This window comes from Bubalus bubalis, chromosome 2 (genome assembly GCF_019923935.1).
Source record: "Bubalus bubalis isolate 160015118507 breed Murrah chromosome 2, NDDB_SH_1, whole genome shotgun sequence".
Lineage (NCBI taxonomy): Eukaryota > Metazoa > Chordata > Mammalia > Artiodactyla > Bovidae > Bubalus > Bubalus bubalis.
The window spans coordinates 57,842,324-57,854,871 of NC_059158.1; the positions used below are offsets into that span (position 1 = coordinate 57,842,324).

At 41.6% G+C, this 12,548-nt stretch overlaps 1 long non-coding RNA gene across 2 annotated transcripts in view; it reads left to right on the plus strand.

Moving 5' to 3' along the window:
* The window catches only part of LOC102412532, a 62,606-nt gene that overhangs the window by 8,207 nt on the left and 41,851 nt on the right, over positions 1–12,548 (plus strand). The window contains exons 2-4 of one of the 2 annotated variants that reach the window (XR_006546538.2): positions 9,205–9,441; positions 10,704–10,785; positions 11,148–11,247. This is a non-coding gene — a long non-coding RNA (uncharacterized LOC102412532). The remainder of the gene's footprint in view (positions 1–9,204; positions 9,442–10,703; positions 10,786–11,147; positions 11,248–12,548) is intronic. The other variant, XR_003105927.3, reaches the window with a different exon arrangement.

The following is a 12,548-nucleotide window of genomic DNA, read 5'->3' on the forward strand; positions in this document are numbered from 1 at the left end:
TGTATGGATGTGAGAGTTGGACTGTGAAGAAAGCTGAGTGCCGAAGAATTGATGCTTTTGAACTGTGGTGTTGGAGAAGACTCTTGAGAGTCCCTTGGACTGCAGGGAGATCCAACCAGTCCATTCTGAAGGAGATCAGCCCTGGGATTTCTTTGGAAGGAATGATGCTAAAGCTGAAACTCCAGTACTCTGGCCACCTCATGAGAAGAGTTGACTCATTGGAAAAGACTGTGGTGCTGGGAGGGATTGGGGGCAGGAGGAGAAGGGGACAATAGAGGATGAGATGGCTGGATGGCATCACCGACTCGATGGACATGGGTTTGGGTGAACTCCGGGAGTTGGTGATGGACAGGGAGGCCTGGCGTGCTGTGATTCATGGGGTTGCAAGGAGTTGGACATGACTGAGCTACTGAACTGAACTGAACTGAACCTTGGGAAATGATCATGATACAATAGTAGTAGTCAAAATAGGACAAAACTGAATGAACTATAATCACTCTAGCTAAATGTGAAAGGAAATTTACCAAATCTTAGCAGCAGTTATCTCTAGATGATGGTATTATAGATCATTTTTTATCTTTCTTTTAATCAAAACCTTCAACAGTAAACATGCATTAACTTTAAGAATCAGAGGGAACATTGCAATGTTATTTGTGTAAAAAGATCTTGCTTCAGAAGCAGTTTACAATGAAATAAAAATGAAAACAAAATTCTTAGTTTATCTATTTGAAAAGAGCACAAAAATCAGGAACTTATTCAGTGAACATGTATGTATGGAGCACTTCGTATGATATTAGTTGTCTATACTGAACTGTATATTGAGAGCCTACCATGTGTGAGATGTGAATGTGTGATATATATTCTGAGCCACTGAGGAAGCCCAATCTGGTATATATATATGTGTATATGTGTGTGTGTGTGAGTATGGTGGTTTAGTTGCTAAGTTGTGCCCAACTCTTGTGATCCCATGGACTGTAGCCTTCCAGGCTCCTCTGTCTGTGGGATTCTCCAGGCAAGAATACTGGAGTGGGTTGCCATTTTCTTCTCCAGGGGATCTTCCCAATCCAGGAATCAAATCGAACCCAGTCTCCTGCATTGCAGGCAGATTCTTTACTAACTGAGCTACGAGGGAAGCCATATATGTGTGTGTGTGTGTGTGTGTGTGTGTGTGTATACCATTTATATATTTATAACATTAGGAGCAGCTTTAATCTGATGTTACAGTCATACCTCTTTTTCTGATTAATCATTAAGGCAGGTATAAACTTGTACCTTCTTGAAGGTGCCCCCTACTCCAGGAACGTATGCAGTTTTGGGACTTTTGTAATTCTTCCGCTGGGCTTCCACAGCCAAACGGACAAAATTGGCTTCTGGGCAGCCTCTGGTGTCCCCGTGTCTCACTGCCCCTGTTTTGTTGCAGTGAACTGGGCCCTCCAGCCACAGTACTGGTGCAGTACTGCTGGGCCCCTTCTGCAGACTGTGTGGTCCTTTAGGGGAGGAAAGAGGAGCCCAGTCTCCCTAAGTCTGCCATTCTCAGGACTCCACTCTTCCTTCATTTCACAAGCAACCATCTCCCAAGAGTGCTGCCTCCACACTGACCTTGACCCTCTCTATACTCAAAGCCACTCCTACTCCCGTCCCAGGGATCAAACTGGCAGTATTGGCTCCCTTTCAGACTACTTTCTGATATAACAGATCTGCATTTTGTCTGACAGTATCTTTTCTGGATTATATGCACTTTGAGTCATTCTCACGCCTGTCCTTCCAGCCTCTCAGTTTGCCTAACAGTCGTGGATCATTTGTGTAAGGACTATTTACATTGCTGAGAAGGTCCCCGTGGCAGGCTGCCCAGATGCGTACGATCGAGACCCTCTGCACGCCAGGGCAGCTGCACAAGGCCCCTCTGTCCCTAGTGGTCGCCCTCCACTCCTCCTCGCACATACTGTGGATGGGCAGGAGGTTTGAAGGACGGAATGCTCCACCTTCCCTGTATGCTAAGGTCAAGAAATAGGCAGGTTACTTATAAGGTGGCATTTTTCACGCAAGAATGGATGCGCAGAAGCAGATGAACGGTGGAGGGGGGCGATTAGAGGCAGGACAAGATGTTGTAAAGAAGTCAGAATAGTCTGGGCTTTCCACGCCGCACGGCAGCCTGACAGCTAGGTGTCTTGTCCGAGGAAGAAAGGAAGGCCCTGGTGAGGCTGGTTCCCCGCTGCCGCCTGGAGCAGCATGACCACTCCTTTCTCTGCATGGCCTACCCCACCCTGAGGTCTAGACATCATTCTGGCTCCCCCACTTGCCCCACTTTGCATTTCATTCCGCTTCCTTCGCTTGCTTTCACCACCCCCACCCCCCACCCCCATCTCAGGCTCCCGGGGTTCTCCTGAGGTCTGAGCTTGGTTTGTTTCCTGACGAGTGGATGGCTCAGTGGCTATAGAATCTGCCTGCAATGCAGGAGATGCAGAAGATGGGGGTTTGAGCATCCCTTGGACAGCAAGGAAATCAAACCAATCAGTCCTAAAGGAAATCAACCCTGAATATTCATTGGAAGGACTGATGCTGAAGCTGAAGCTCCAATACTTTGGCCACTTGACATGAAAAGCCAACTCATTGAAAAAGACCCTGATTCTGGGAAACACAGGGTGGGAGGAGAAGAGGGTGACAGGGGTTAAGATATTTGGATGGCATCATCGACTCAATGAACATGAGTTTGAGCAAACTTTAGGAGATAGTGAAAGACAGGGAAGCCTGGCGTGCTGCAGTTCATGGGGTTGCAAAGAGTCAGACACAACTGAGCAACTGAGCAACAAGAATAGCAAAGGAAGAGTATAATCTAATCCAAATATACCTGGAGGCATTAATTGTGCAGTGTGCCACTTTTCCAAAGATGTGCATACTTGGAGATTGTTTGAGCAACAATTGATCATCTACTGAAGTCTGTACTATATACCAAAGAGAGTTTTAAAAATATGCAAATAAACCTCTGCCCTAATTCCTGGTCTAAGAAGGGGAATAGACATGTAAAAGAACAGTCGTTCTACATTGTAAGATGTTCTCATTCACACAGTGGAAGGAGTGAGGTTCTGCCTCGGATGAGGCACAGGGTTAAAAGTCAGGAGAGGCTTACGCAAAAGTGACAGAGGAGCAGGTCTTGAAGGATGAATTTAATAGAAAGACTCAGGAAGTACAGGCACTCCCCAGCAAGTACTGAGGCAGAGAAACAGCAGGAAACAAGAGCAATGAATTAGGGCAATAACTGTACAATGAAACCTAACTGATTCCAAGTGACTTCAGAATGAAATGCGAAGAGGACAGAGGCAGAAGATGAGGTTGCAGAGAACAAATTATGCAGCGTCTTCACATGATACTCTAAGCAGTGTGCACTTTATCCTGTTGCTGTAGTCCTCAGCTTCACTGAGTACAAGAATCAAAGTGGGAGTGCTAACCTTCGGAAGAGTAGTTCCAGTTAGGGAAGAGGGAGGTGATTGGAAAGGGAGCATTGTACTTCTGAAGTTCGGGTGAGGCTGTCTTTCTTGTTTTAGGCTGTGGTTATGTGGCTGTTCACTTTGTAATTATTTATTAAATCATTAAATATTTATGATTTCAGTACTTAATGTGAGCTATCCATATCAATTGTAAAAGAGTTTTCTTTTTAATCAAACTGGGTAATTTGTTGAAAACACAGATTCTAGGGCTTTACACTCTGAGTGTAAGGCCTGGGACTCAGGAATCTGCATTTTTTAAACAGTTCTTGCCTAGAGAATCCCAGGGACTGCGGGGCCTGGTGGGCTGCCGTCTATGGGGTCGCACAGAGTCGGACACGACTGAAACGACTTAGCAGGGCATCTGAAGTCAAAAGGGACCCCTCGACCACACTTTGAGGACACTGCTGGGGCTCTTGTGAAGTCATCCAAAAGGTTTAAGCAAGAAATGAAGAACACAGACTCGCCTGTCCAAATGGCTGGATTAGGGAGAGGAGTAAATTGAGGATGGCTTCTATCTTGTACCCAATAGTGCTTGTAGGTCCTATATCCCATTTCCTTTGTGGTTTTGAAAAAAATATGACAAATAAGGTGATGATAATATATAAGTACTAACTATTTTTGGAGATTTTTTTTTTTGGAGTTCCTTAAATATGAAAAAAATTCGACCCCAGTACAATTAATTTCTAATAGTCAGATTTAAGGTATGGAACAAGCCTCTTGGGTATATATTCTGGGGCAAGGAGCAACTTTCTAGAATTTTTTAAATGAGTGCATTCTCAGCCTATGAGTAATAGTTGTCCAGCTACTGACCCACCATCATTATGTCATGTACTTAGCAATGACTGATTTGCATGGGTGCTGCTAAGTTCTTTTTCTTGTGCTCCTTTATAATCAGAGGGTTATTTTTGTGATATAAAACAGCCAACATGGTATTCTTCCAAACCCTAATCCCTATGGAGAAAAAAAAAAAAAAGACAAATTCTGTTGCAGAGTTGTTTTTCCTTTGGTATTCACAGAGTTAGAAAAATAAAGAGGAAACTTTACTTGGCCTTAAACAAAGGATAGGAAAGTCCAAAAATATGACACAAAATGTGTCCAGATTTTTTTTTCTCATGAGGAAATGCCACAAGGCTTTTAAATTGCCAGAATTATTACTTGTAACCAGAGTTTGTCCGTTGATTCATTAGATCAGCAAAGTGTGTAAGTCTGACAACACCAAATGTTGGCTAGGATTAAGAGCATAGGGACTCCTATTCTTCTGGTAAGGGTATAACTTGATACAATCATCTTGGAGAGAAGTTTGGCAATACTTAATCAAGTTAAAGGTGTGCAAATTCTTTGACCCAGAATTTGCACTCCCAGGTGTATTCTCAGAGCGACTCTCTTCCATGTGCCCAGGAATAATCACAGCATCACTGGGTGCTGTATTTAAACACTGGGAACAACCTACATTATATCAATAAGAATTTATGAGCATGTTATGATATATTCATATAGTGGATATAGCTGTGAAAATAAATAGATCTACAACTTCCATGGGAGTATGTCACAAACATGATGTAGGATAAATGAGCAAGTGGCTATAAAAGTCTACAAGATGATGCCATTTATTATCCAGGCTAAAAACTTGTAAATATTATTGTTGTGTGGGAAATTACCTTGCTACAACGGAAACCTATAAGTATAACAGCAGGCACGCTGTCCAAGAGCTCACAAAGCAGAAGGGCTTATAGACCAAAACGAGATGCTTGAATCACATGGCTTATTAAATCAATTGAAAACACAGCAAGAAGCAAGGTGAAACAGATGGAGTAGGTTAGCACATTTTAGGTATGATGTAGGGGTCTCATAAGATGACACTGCCTGAATACTCAGTCCCGTCCATATCTTACTTGATAAGGGTATGGACCAGAGTTGAGATGTGAACAAAGTGACCCAATTCATAGAAGGTGCCTGGAGTCAAAACGCACACTTGCTCTACGGGCTTGGGAGCAAGTGCCTCTGGCTGACAGCTGCGCTGTAATTAGCCTGGTCAGCAGTCATGGATTTAATCTTGTGTCCATTGTGCAGAGGATGTGAGGAGCCAATGGTTGGCCGAATTAAAACCTCGCAAATAGTGAACTCCTCATGTGCCCCCTGTATCTTAAGCATGCCATGGGTGTTTGATAATTCACGGCCTCATACATATTTAGCGTATTGTGACTATTAAGTATTTCTTGCTCTTTCCATCTGTTTCCAGGTATGTTCATTATAGTTCACTATTTAAGCATTATACTTACTTTATGTATATCTAACATCTCAAGTTACTGACTTATCTTACATATTTTATAAAACTTGCCTGTCTCATAAGCTATTTGCCTTAATTCTTCATTTTACTTTTCTCCCTGTGCGTTCATTTCTCTTATTTTCTAAAGCAAAATTGAATAGTCTTTGTTAATTGTATAATTAACATATAATATTACATAGTGTACTGTAACAGGCATACTGCATAGTGGTTTGACATTTGCATACATTACAAAATGATCCCCTTGTTAAGTCTAGTAACCGTCTGTTTCCATATGAAGTTATTGCCATATTATTGACCGTATTCCTTATGCTGTATATTACATCTCTGTGACTTGTTTATTTTATAGCTAGAGGCTTTTACTGCTTAATCCCGTTCACCTATGTTGCCCACCTCCCCTCCCTTCTGGCAACCGTCTAGTTTGTTCTCTGTACCTATGAGTCCGTTTTCAGTTTGTTTTTCAGATTACACGTAAAAATGAGATCATACAGTACTTGCTTTTCTCTGACTTATGTCACTTAGCGTGGTACCATCTAGATTCATCCATGTTGTCACAGGTGATTTCATTTTTTGTGGCTAAGTAGTATTCCATTGTAAACATACCACATCTTTATCCATTCAGTTGTCAATGGATATTTAGGTTGCTTTCATATCTTGACTGTTTTAAATAATGCTGCTATGAACGTTAGTGTGTGTATTTCTTATAGAATTAGTATCTTTGTTTTCTTTGTTTTTTTAGTTTTTTTTTTTGTTCTAGTTTTTTTTTTTTTCTTGGGGTAAATACCCAGGATTGGAGTTTCTGGATTGTATGGTAGTTTTATTTTTTATTTTTTTGAGGAACCTCCTCACTGTGTTCCATAGTGGCTGCACCAACTTACAAGCCCACCAACAGCACACGGGGTTTCCCTTTTCTCCTCATCCTCATCAGCACTTGTTATTTGTGTTCTTTTTAACGATAGCCATTCTGACAGGTGTGAGGTGGTATCTCATTTTGCTTTTGATTTGCATTTCCCTGATCATTAGTGATATTGAGCATCTTTTCAGGTGACTGTTGGCCATCTGTATGTCTTCTTTGGAAAAATGTCAACTCAGATCCTTTGCCCAGTCTGGTGTTTGTTTTTTAATGTTGAGTTATATGAATTATTTAAGATGTTAACCCCTTACTGGATATAGTGTTTGAAATTATCTTGTCCTGTTCAGTAGGCTGCCTTTTTGTTTTGTGGTGGTTTTCTTCACTGTGCCAAAGACTGTTAATTTAATGTAGTCCTTGGGACCCAGCCACCCTGGCCCAATTCTGTCCATTAGGGGAAGATGGTTACCTATTGAGGAGTATGTGAAGGACTTGAACAGAACTGTAACTACAGATCCCTAGGTCAAGGCCTCACTGTGGCTGGGCAGGGGCCAAAACCAGCAAAGGCATTATTGCAGAATGGACTATGTACGAGTGAAAAAATTCAGAGTTTTCCCTCTAGACCTAGAATTGGAAACACAATTCACCCTTGTCTTCCTTTGGACTAAGTCCTGAGGTCTCAGACAATTTGAGGAGAGTCTATGTTAAACCTTCTGCTGAGAGAGCAAGTAAAGGTCTAAAAAAAATTATTATAAAAATAAAGATATGACTCTAGCAATAAAATGGCTTTGTGGGTTAGGTCAGAAAATATTCATCTGTATTATGCAAATATTATGTATTAAGTATGTGTTAATTTATAGTTAGATGTTACTTTTATCAGTTCTATTCCAAACACCAAATTAACTTAAAAGTGTAACATATGATCCTCAATGCATAATCAATATAAAAGTACATAAAAGTGGTAAAAATATTAATATAAAGATTTCTAGACTTTAATCTTTGAAAATAACATATTATAACTGGACTTTGACAATGTCTAGATGAATTTTGACAAATAGGACTTTGCTTTACTGTCAACATAGCCTGGTTAAAAAGTTCAACTTCATATCAAAGTTGGTCATTCTGTACAATCAGAGGAGGGAAGTTAAATTGTGTGTAATCTATTTCATCTGGTTGGATATTAAACATTTTGGAAGATGCTGTTTATTCCTCATTGAGAACTCTACAACACTCATCCAACATCTTTGAAAGAATTTTGGTCAAACCCTAAACATTGAGATTTTTGTAGCTGATGCTCATGCTTAGCTTCTTGAAATATGAATCAATAAAATCTGCAAACTAGGATTATCATTGTTTAACACTGAGGTGTTCACTGAAAACAGTGTTAAACGAGAATGAATCCTTTCTCCAGTGTGCCTCAGGGAAATGTACCACATTTATTTAACTTATTTAACTTACTCGACTTATTTAACTTACTCACACTTATTTAACTTACTTGACTGAAGCGACTTAGCAGCAGCAGTTCACTTAAAATTATATTTTGTGAAATTTTAAAAAGCATTTTGAAGTTAAATTAGAAGCTAATGGTCTTTTGTTATTCTTAATTCAGATTTTAGGAGTTTAGTTGCTACATTTGATAGGTAAAATATAATAAATTAAACTGAAAAAATGTGTTCATGATAATTTCAGGGAAAATCCACCTACCTTTAGTTCTTCTGGTATATTGCATTATGAATATTTTTTGTCTGTCTGCTGAATACTAATGGAGAAGGCAGTGGCACCCCACTCCAGTACTCTTGCCTGGAAAATCCCATGGACGGAGGAGCCTGGTAGGCTGCAGTCCATGGGGTCGCGAGTTCACTTTCACTTTTCCCTTTCATGCATTGGAGAAGGAAATGGCAACCCACTCCAGTGTTCTTGCCTGGAGAATCCCAGGGATGGGGGAGCCTGGTGGGCCGCCGTCTCTGGGGTCGCACAGAGTCAGACACGACTGAAGCGACTTGGCAGCAGCAGCAGCAGATCCAGAGCTCCTAGGAGGCAGGCCCTGTGTCTGAATGGTTTTCAAGCCTCCAACCTTTGACCTGGTATGGAGTCGCTAGCAGCTGCCCAATAAATATTTGGTGAATTAAGTGGTTTTTTTTTTTGAGGAGGTGCGATTTGGTAGGTTAGCACAGCTGCAAGTGATGCTCTGTATCATTCTTAACCAAAAACATACCGTTTTCTATTTAGATATATTGTAGGATTATGTCTATATTGTAAAATTGTGGAGAGTTTGAATAATTGAATTGGATAAAAAGGACTATAGTTGTGCTTTGTTGCCAGAAAATTGTGGAGTCAATATTTTAGGAACGACTGTTAACGTTGTGGTCTCCAGGCCATGGGGTCGCCAAGAGTCAGACATGACTTTGTGACTAAACAACAGATTTAACATTACATTTAAGAGAAGTGTGCCAAGGGTGGAAGCAGCCCTGCCTCCTGAGGGACTAGAACCAAAAACCAGGGAGCCGGGAGGAAGCTGGGGAGCGTGCTGTCTTTCTCCTCTCTGCTCTTCTCTCTATAGATTTCTCTTTCCTCTTTTTTTGCAGGTATTTTTATTGACTCAGGGTGCACAGCCCCAAGCACTGTTGATCCACAGTTCCTTGGTGCATCTTTTCTGTTGGAGAAACCAGGACAGACTGAGAGGAACATTTTGTCTTGATTTCAAACTCAAGTGAGGAAGACTGATCTGCCCAGCTCAAGCCAGAATTATCACTCAGTAACTCGTGTGATAACAGACTTAATAGAACTGATTTTATATTTTCGAAGGAAAAAATGTGAATCATGTATGTTGTTAGTTAAAACCATGTTACACTACTGGGCTCTAAATTCTCAGAAGCCTGGGAGGTTTCCTTCCTTGAAGGGTGAAAACACAGTAATAGATGTCCCCAGGCACATATCGGGCCCGTCTCTCTGGGAACCTAGAACATGTCCTTGACTTCTGTTCTCAAAGGAGACTGACTGAGCACGAGACATCACAGCAGACAGTCAGCTGTCCGGGGCATCCCCAGTCCATTCTTGATGGTTAAGTGTGAAGAGCCTGGAGAGTAAATAATCTTCAGAAATGCATTGGTGTCAGAGGAGCTGGTCCACAGTCATGCCATGATGCTCTGGTTTTAAGGACTCCCAGGAACAGCCACAGAGACGAGTGTGCAGCTGCCACGGGAGCAGCTGGTGGGCTCGGGGCTGGGCTGCGGGAGGCTGGGCCCTGGGAGGGGAGCAGAGCGTGGGCGAGGGTGGCTGGAGGTGGCCCTGCTCGCTGCCGTCTGCTTCGCTCGGCTTGCTAGGTTGGCACATGGATTGAAAACTGTACGTCTGAATCTATTTCTGGCTTTTAAATGTGTGAAGGAAAAACGTAACTTTATTATTTTATTTTTGTCAAGTTAAAGACAGAGCCAGATGCCCCTGAAGCGTATGCATTCTATAAGGAGTTTCTGTTCTTTGGTGGAGCATCTTTGGAAGCAAAAATCAAAGACAAATAGGTCATTTCCTTCCTCTAAGTTTTCTGGAGGAAGACTGGCTAGAAAAAAGAGTCAGCACTGGTAACTAATGAACGAAATAAAGCCAGGGAAGATGTTGACATTTTTAAAAAAGAATTTTTAAAGGAAAAACAATGAAGTGTTGATGTAATATGAATATGTTATTATTCGTTAAAATGCCAAAAAATACTGCAGATACGAATAACCTTTTAAAATTTAGTGAGAAACATATGAACACTTATAGACATTCCCTCACCAGAGGGGTTTGGAAATCTTCAAAGCTTAATACCCTTTTGTGAATGGTCAGTCAGAGTAATTAGGAATGAAAGAAATCTGGAGGAAAAAAAAAACAACACATTAGCAACACAACAGATATATTCCTGGGAGAGGTTGTTATGTTAAATTCACCTTCAACTGTAGTGCTTTGCAGTCAGAGAAAATTTTATAAAACAAAATACTGCAGATGTGTGTTTACTCAAAGGATATTTTTAAGCACGTGCTGTGTGCCAGGCAGTGTGCTAAGCATGGGGACTATACCGGTAAATAAGCTGAATGCTATCCCTACACAGGTATTCCTGCCTAGGTTTTGAGCTGACCAGAGAAAATCACCATCACAATGACCAAATCAAAGAGCTGCATGGGACCTAAGAGGTGAGTTCGTCCTAACTTTTATTTTACACAGGAAACTGAGCCCCAGAATGTATAAGCCATGCTGTACTCTTGGCCTCTCTGTTTTTGCTATCAAAAAGAAGCATGTCTTGTCCCATAGGTCCTTCTAAAATGTTCAGAGTATATGTCAGGTAACAAGTGTAGATTTTAATCTATTTCAAAATACCCTTGATAGACTGTCAATATTCCTGTGACTTTCTGGAAATGAAACAGGAAATCAAATTTTAAAAAAGCCCAGGGTCCAATTTTCAATATCTAATCCAGTTTCTTCAGGAAGTGTTAGCTATGTGATTTCTGTTACCATCAAAAACAGTGATACAGTGTGATACTGACCATCTGTTTAGGAAATGGCAGATACACTCGGAAAATCCAGAGTAACAGGAACTCAGAACCATCATGGGTTAGAGACATGATCAGTGCAAGAAGATGCCGCTTGGGTCAGGGGTGGATGACGCGTTGTTAGATGGGCCATCTGAACTTCATGCATATGTGTCCTCTAGACTTGCGATAGCCTTGTGTCCCTTGGTTGGCCTGCAGTTGTACAGCACTATGAGCGCAATGCTTGCCGCCCAAAAGGACGTTGTGACAATTGCTGAAGGCAATGCTATTAAGCAGTCTGAGCAATTCAAAAGGGTGCTGCATAACCACCCAAAATCACTCTACAGGAACACCTCCTTTTTTATATTCCTAAGACTCTTGAGAGTCCCTTGGACTGCAAGGAGATCCGACTAGTCCATCCTAAAGGAGATCAGTCCTGAGTGTTCATTGGAAGGACTGATTCTGAAGCTGAAACTCCAGTACTTTGGCCAACTGATGCAAAGAGCTGACTCCTTTGAAAAGACCCTGATGCTGGGAAAGATTGAAGGCAGGAGGAGAAGGGGACGACAGAGGGTGAGATGGCTGGATGGCATCGCCGACTCAATGGACATGAGTTTGGGTAAATTCCGGGAGTTGGTGATGGACAGGGAGGCCTGGCGTGCAGCGGTCTAGGGGTCACAGTCAGACATGACTGAGTGACTGAACTGAACTCTTAATATGGTGATATAAAGGGGTATTCCTCAAGATATGTTTGAATGCCTGTGTGTTGCATTTCATTTGTTATTCATTCTAACTTTTATACTGATTATTATTATTCAGTTCAGTTCAGTTGCTCAGTCGTTTCTGACTGTTTGTGACCTCATGGACTACAGCACGCCAGGCTTCCCTGTCCATCACCAACTCCCGGAGTTTACTCAAACTCATGTCCCTTGAGTTGGTGATGCCAGCCAACCTTGAGTTGGTGATGCCAGCCAACAACCTTATCCTCTGTCGTGCCCGTTTTCTCCCACCTTCAGTCTTTCCCAGCATCAGGGTCTTTTCAGATGAATCAATCTTCACGTCAGGTGGTCAGAGTATTGGAGTTTCAGCTTCAGCATCAGTCCTCCCAAGGAATATTCAGGACTGATTTCCTTTAGGATGGACTGGTTGAATCTCCTTGCAGTCCAAGGGACTCTCAAGAGTCTTCTCCAACACCACAGTTCAAAAGCATCAATTCTTCAGTGCTCAGCTTTCTTTATAGTCCACTGTCACATCCATAAATGATGACTGGAAAAACCATAGCTTTGACTAGATGGAACTTTGGCAAAGTAATGTCTCTGCTTTTCATTATGCTATCTAGGTTGGTCATAACTTTTCTACCAAGGAGCAAGCATCTTTTAATTTCATGGCTACAGTCACCATTATAATTAACCTGGCACTAAAGGGGA